This window comes from Arvicola amphibius, chromosome 7 (genome assembly GCF_903992535.2).
Source record: "Arvicola amphibius chromosome 7, mArvAmp1.2, whole genome shotgun sequence".
NCBI lineage: Eukaryota > Metazoa > Chordata > Mammalia > Rodentia > Cricetidae > Arvicola > Arvicola amphibius.
Window position 1 is genome coordinate 134,927,025 of NC_052053.1, and position 7,244 is coordinate 134,934,268.

Here is a 7,244-nt window from a genome sequence, read left to right on the forward strand (position 1 = left end):
AACTTCCCATACACAGACTGCTCTTGTGTAGACAATCACATCAAGCTCCTTAGTGGTTCAATGGCTGTTTATGATATTCTTCGTCACTCATGATGGCTGCAGCAGTTGCCATGGCACCTGGGTCACAGAACATGTGTAATTATTGGGACAGGGAGTTGTATGTATATGGTGTGTGGTGTGGTGTGTGTGTGTGTGTGTGTGTGTGTGTGCGCGCATGTGTGTGTGTATATGTTGTGTATGGTATAGGTACTTGGTATTGTTGGTATGTGCATGTGTGCTGGTACACCTGGGGAAGGCAAAAGTTGATATCAGGTCAGGTGTCTTTCCTAATCACTCTCTGGTGTGGGAATTTCTTCTATGTGTTGTTTTTATTGGTTAATGAATAAAGAACTGCTTTGAGCCTATGGCAGGGAAGAACAGAACTAGGTGGGGAAAGCTAGGCTGAATGCTGGGAGAAAGGAGCAGAGTCAGGGAGAAGCCATGGAGCCACCAGAGACAGATGTGCTGAAACTTTTCTAGTAGGCCACAACCTTGTGGTGATGCACAGATTAATGAAAATAGGTTAAATTAAAATGTAAGAGCATGCCAATAAGAAGCTAGAGCTAATGGGCCGGGCCAAGCAGTGATTTAAATAATACAGTTTCTGTGTGATTATTTCAGGTCTAAGCTAGCCGGGTACCCGAAACCAACAAGCGGCCTCCTTACTACAACTCTTTACTTTCATGTTCTGAAACAAGAACTTTTCACCTGGAGGTCATTGATTGGTCTAGACTCCCTGGCCCTGAGCTGCATGGGTCTGCCTGTTTCCTCCCTCCCACACCTCGCACAGTTGAAGTCACATGGCACTCTGCTGGGCTTTATCTCATTATGGCGATCCGGACTCAGGTCCTCATGATGATGCAGCAGGCACTTTCCTGAGTGAGCCACCATGCATGGCTGTCAGTAAATCGTTACTGAATGACTGACCGCAGCTGATAGTTTCTCCTAGGTCACTCCTTCCCCTGTTCCTGTTAGACTTACAGAAGCTTTGTCTCACATGTCTGGGTGTCCCCTGCCCCTAGATGGCTTCTGGTGTCTTGTACACATCTAGGCGATGCTAATCGGAGTCATGAGGGACGTGCCGCTCCACTGTTTGAGGTCATTTCCCCCTTGCTCTCTTCCTCACTGTGACGTGAGCCCTCGCGCCATTTAAGTCGCACACAGCCATTCACACCACTTCCGTCATCCCAATGGCCCTCTAAGACCCACTACATCTGGTCAACACTTACGGACTACCTTCACCCTCTCAGATCTTGACTTACTTCATCCGTGTGGCCTTTCCTTGGATGTGTGCCTTACGAGTTTTCCTTTAAATCCTCAATGCTGTATATTGATCTGGTTTCCACATCACTTGCACATGGAAGCCACTGAGTGCCTTCTTCCCTAGCCCAGACCCTCCCTGAGCATCCAAAGAATATTTCACTCAGACGCCAACGTGTTCAAGTTCTGAAATTGTGAAGGTATATTTATTGTGGTTTACTGTTGTAATGAGTCATTTTTTTTTTTTGCTTTTTGTATATAAATCAAAATACAGAGGAAATGATACAACGCTTCCAGTGTATTTCCAGATATCTGGGGAGATGCTAAAAGGAAGAAGCTCTTCTGTTGTACTTACTGCTGTATATGCTGGGACTTTTCATTACACAGTCCCGACGCCATCACAAAGTCTCCTCGGATGCCACTCGTCCTCATCTCCAATCTGCTCCTCCTTTGCTTGTATCTCTACCACTGTTCCCCTAGTTCCGATGCTTCTGGTGGGGGTCTGAGTGGAGACGGACACATGAAGCTGAGTCAGATAAGCTGCTCTCTCATGAGATAACTAAGTAGAAGTTGCTGGTGCATAACCAAATAATTAAAAAAAAATGATTGCGAGCACAGGATAAGTCATCTATATTTTTAAAGAAGAATAAGAGAGTTGAAAGCTACTCTTACACTTTTACAACTCTTCCAGGGCTATGGTTATAGTTGATATCCCAATCAATTTTGACTTTGGCAGTATGTGCCCTATCTCCCTTGCTGCCCAGAACTTGTGAAAATGTTGGTGTGTCTCTCTTCATGCTCCCCTCTACCTGTCCTGAGTATTCTTGATTAACCTACTGAACTGAATAGCTTAGTATCAAACACACGAGAAGAATACATCTTTAAACTTGATATCAGCAATACTTAATATTTGATATCTATAGCCTGCTTCAATAATACGATAAGCTCCATCATCATTTGAGGGAATGGACAAGTCTGTAAGCTCCTCACAACTGCTTATGTAGCCCATCAAGATTCTCACAGTTATACCTTAGCCATTTAACCAGGAAACACAAATGCAATCATGGAGGGCTCATATTTGCATTCTAGCATTGCATAAGCAAGCTTTCCTAGTAGTAATTTCAGAAACAGATGAAAGTTTAATCCCGTGCTTCCTGTATGAGACTCCGTTGTCCCTATAACGTAGATGTCTGTGTGTCCCTGTCACCTAGATGACAGGTGTCTCTCTGTGTGGTAGCAGGCTGAACTCCTCTAATGCTGCTAATGCTGTCCATCTATCACAGCTACATTGCAGGAGGATTGTAGCCTAAAGGACATTGAGAAGTTTTCTGAAGCCAGATGATGTGCAAATCCTGGCTATGCCTAGCCTCGGGACTCTTGATGTGTTATTTCATCTAGTACATCTACCAGAATACAAAAGACCAGGTTAATTAAAGCGAATATAAATTTAACCTGGCTCACAGTTCTTGAGGCTTGGAACATAGGGCACAGTCTAGGAAGGGACTTCCTGCTGCATCACAGCATCCTGGATGACAGCCCTAGTTGAGAGAAGAAAGGACCAGCTTGTTTCTAGAATATACCCAGTGTCTCAGCAGCAGCATCGCTCCATTGGTATGGGCAGGGCCCCCAAGATCTAGTTACCAAAATACACGGCCTCCCAGCACTGTTCCATTGTGAGTTAAGTTTACAATGCTCTTTGGGGGCCATATTCAAACCACAGCAGCAACCAACCATGCCAAAGTGGAAAGAATCACGGAGTAATTGAAGGTGGGGAGTGAAACAGAAGACGCACTGGAGGCTGCTGGCGTGCTCCTTGCTATCTAATGTTCTTATTCTGCACCTCGGCTTTCTTGTCTGTAAGAGAGAGGAGAGTAAAGAGTCCTCTGAAGAGTCGCGCGGAGATCGGGCACGGAGATGGGGGCACAGAGATCGGGCAGGATGATATGCACAGAGCATGCGGAATATTATTCTGTACCCAGCAAATGCTGCAGGTAACAATTTGATTCCTTGGTACTCGGATTGTTTTCGTTTAAACAAAGCATGTGTGATACATTTCAAATAGAGGGTGAAGCAGTACTCGGTGGGTTTTAGGGCTTGACTTCTGAGACCGTTTCTAAGATATTTATGGCCCAAGCACCTCTAATCTCATTCGTAATCTCCACAGTCTTTCCAGACATGCTTAGTTTGCACAGTCAGATTGAAGATGGCACAGAAATAGCTCCCAGCACTTTGCTTCTCTTTCAGCTGTAGCTTGAAGTGTGGCCGCATGCTGAAATTGAAAGCCATATAAAAATGCACGTCAAACTATTTCTTGTTCCATTTTCAGGAATATTTTTTTTTTTGGCTAGTGTGAAATAAAACACAAGTTAGTGCTAGCTTGATATCACTGGGCTATGAATAAATCGCCTCAGACCAAGGCAATGTATGGACGATGAGACTGATTTCTACCTGTGGGGAAAAGCTACCAAAATATAAAAGTGAGATGCAATTTGATCAACCAGTCTCTTAAGATTTTACTGAGTATTCTCGTGTCACAGGCAGGAATCCTTATCTGTTTAAGGAGACAGAAAGTTACACGTAAATGGAAGCGTCTTTTATGGAGGGTGTCATGGAAGGATTGTACTGATGGATGGGATGGGACCTTCTAGACTGACTTCACCCTCTGCCTCCACCTTATGGTAAGTAATCTGGGATGATCTGAGCAGAAATCCTGACCTTAGAAGTCCACACTGGGGAAGAATGTTTCAGACTGAGCAGGAGGTACACAGGCCACTGTGAGCCTGCCCTTGCTCTCCCACACAGGAGAGGGGAGGAGGGAGGCTCCTGCAGTGCACACAGGAGTGAGGGCTGAGGGGAAGCAGTAGCACAGGAGAGGGGAGGAGGGAGGGTCCCGCCAGGGTCCCGCCCCCATACACAGAAGGGAAGGGACTCCTGCCCTGCACTCAGGAAAAAGCAATGGCTCCAGTGGGGACGATTTATGATAAGACCCCGGAGTCTGGGGGCCATGAAGAAGTTCTCTACAGAGGCTTGGAAGCTACCGCACAGAAGGAGAAGACAGTACTATGAAAAACAGAGTTAGGAAATACCCACCATGAAGTCAATGGCCAACAGTGCTTCTTCTACAATTTGGAGTTTGGAGTTACATGATACAAAATTTACATATGTTTTAAAGTTTCCTCTCCCTCTTTCTCCTACTTTCTGTTTATGGGTGGGTGGGGGGGGAACAGGTATTTATTTTCAGAATGAAACTAATATACTACTCTTTGTTAAAAAGCTCAAAGGTAACTAATATTTAAAATGAACTAATATTCCCCCACCACCCCAAACCCCAATTGTATTACTAAGAGATCACCCTTGGGGCAGCTTTGAAAGTTACACCTATGGTTCTCTGACTTCAGCGGATGAGGGCAAAGAAAGAAAGCAGCTGATGCAGCTGATCGCTTTGTAAGGAGAAACTCTGAGGTCTGAGCGCAGGTGAAGACAAACAGGGCTGAAGAGGTCCAGCTGATCGTAGACAAGGTTGTTGGGCCTTGGTCAGGACCATATGCCGGAGGAGGGCTTTGATCTCAGTCTGGCTAAAGTTTGTCTCCTCTGAGTATGTCAATAAGAGATAAGGTCCCGTCTCCCTGTGGAGGTAGGTTTGAGGGAGAGCAACCCTGGGGAAGTTAGACTTGTTCTGATGAGCAAGGCTCCAGTGGGAGGCGACAGCGGGCACTGATATAGTTGATGGTCACACTCCAGGGCATGAATGGGACCTAGGCAAAGACAAAATCGTGACAGAAAACACCCTGCTCATTCAGGGCATTCAAAAGCATACCCGCGCACAACTTCCTTTCTTCTTGTCCTACTTTCCCACGTCGGTCTTAGTGCCTCTCAGTTAACAAAAGAAGAGTTTCAGTCGCCTTCTACTGGGCAGTGCGGTACCCAACTTCCGGGGACTGAGAGCGCATGCACTTGTCAACGCGGGGATGAGCTAAGACACTGAGAGAGTGACTGAGCAGCTGCTCCCTCTGCCCTGGAGACTTCCGTCTCTCCCCGTTCAAATGCTCATCTGGGAACCATGGATGAAGAACAAGAGACGGGGATGATGCGGTTGTTCTTGGTTGTCCCAGGCTTCTCGGTTCGTGCTTCATAGACGGAGAGGTACCTCCCACGGTTCTCAGTTCGTGAGAGTTCAGGGAGAGGTGCCTCCCCTAAGCAGGTCCCCAAACCACTTAGGGTGGAGCCAGGAGAACTGAAGTACAGCACCTCTATCACAGGAGCCACGGGGGAGAATTCTATGCCAAAGGTACATGGAGATATAAGGACCTCATATCACATGTGTGTATCCCTCTACGTGTGCATGCGCATTCATCATGGTAATTAAAATTCTGTACTTTACATTTTCACTAATGAAGGTAGCTCCTTTAAATCCATCCTTAAAGCCTTTTGCTGCAAATAACACAAATAATCTGCTATCAAATGTATTACTCAAAGTATAACTAAAAGTAACCTGCTATTGAATTTTTTGCTGATTTTCAGTATTATAAATGATGGCATAATGGATGTTTCCAGTTGTTCATTTTCAGCATCGGCCAGTAGCTGTAGACCAGGCATGATCAGTCAATGGAATGGCCGTCAGGGCTCTTAAGCCGTCCTCTCCAATGGCTCTCCTATAGGCAGTGGGTTAGAAGACTGTCCAAAATGTAAAATATTAACTCCAAGTCACTTTTTATTTTCGCCCCTACTGAAGAAATTAGAGGGAAAAAAGAATTCTTAGAATTAAAATGAACACTAAACAATCAACCACAGATTAAAGATACCATGTAGTTTTTGAACTGCACAAAATGCCCTGTGCGTTTCCTTTCAGAAACAGCATTTTCTGACCGCATTTCTATAGAACTTAGAATTAAGTTGCATATTTGACTTTTGGCTATTTTTGAGGAAAGAAATTCCTAAAACTTATTGATACATTAATACATTTAAAATAATATGACCTATAGGTTGGATGACAATTGTATGTTTAAGCAAAAAACACCGTGTGAATGAAGAGCTTGCTTTAACTAATAAAGCAGAAATATTAGGATTTTAACATTTTCATTTGTAATCTAAGTTATGCTTATGCCATTAAATATTTCTAGATGAAATACTTTTCTTTGATATATAGAAATAGTTAATTTTATTCAATTATAGAATAAATTTAAATAGCCTTGATCCTGTGGGATTTCAACTGAATTAGTCCAATGTCCTTTTCATAGCTCTCTATCAGACAGCTGTTTCATTGCTAATTGTGTTACCTTTTTCATATTTGTTGATTCCTTAGTGGAAGTTATAAAATAAATTGATCAACTTTCCCAATAATATTTATTTTCTCACTATCCATATATCTCCTGTAGTTTATGAAAACTTTAAAAATTAAAAGTTTATGCACTGTGAACAAGGTCAATGCAGTTTTAGCAATAACCATCCATTCTGATATCCTTTCAGAGATGTGGCAATTGCCATCCCAATAATGTAAATTCTTCTAAACTTTCTTCTGTGCACTTGTAAAAATAAATAGTTATGAAAATATACAGTGTTTGGTTTTCCTCTTTTATCCAAGTGGTAAAACGTGCCTACCATGAGTCAAAATCCCAACCGTCCCTTGTCCGTGTCATTTTCCTTTTGACCCCTGTACTGGATCTGAACGCAGTCCACCTGTCCTCAACTGTGCAGCACCGTCGTAGAGGGAGATTAAAGGTACATTAACTTTAGCTTCCTGAGAGTTCTCCACACCAGTTTCCAGCGTGGAAGTCTCAGTTTGCAACCTCAACAGTGAAAGAGGAGCCCCCTTCTCCCCATACCCTCTACAGAACTTGCTTTCAGTTGTTTTTATGTTTGTTTCATTTTGATCTTAGTCATCCTGAAAGGGTTAAGGTAAAATATAAAAGTTATTTTGATTTGCATTCCTCTAATTTCTAAGGATG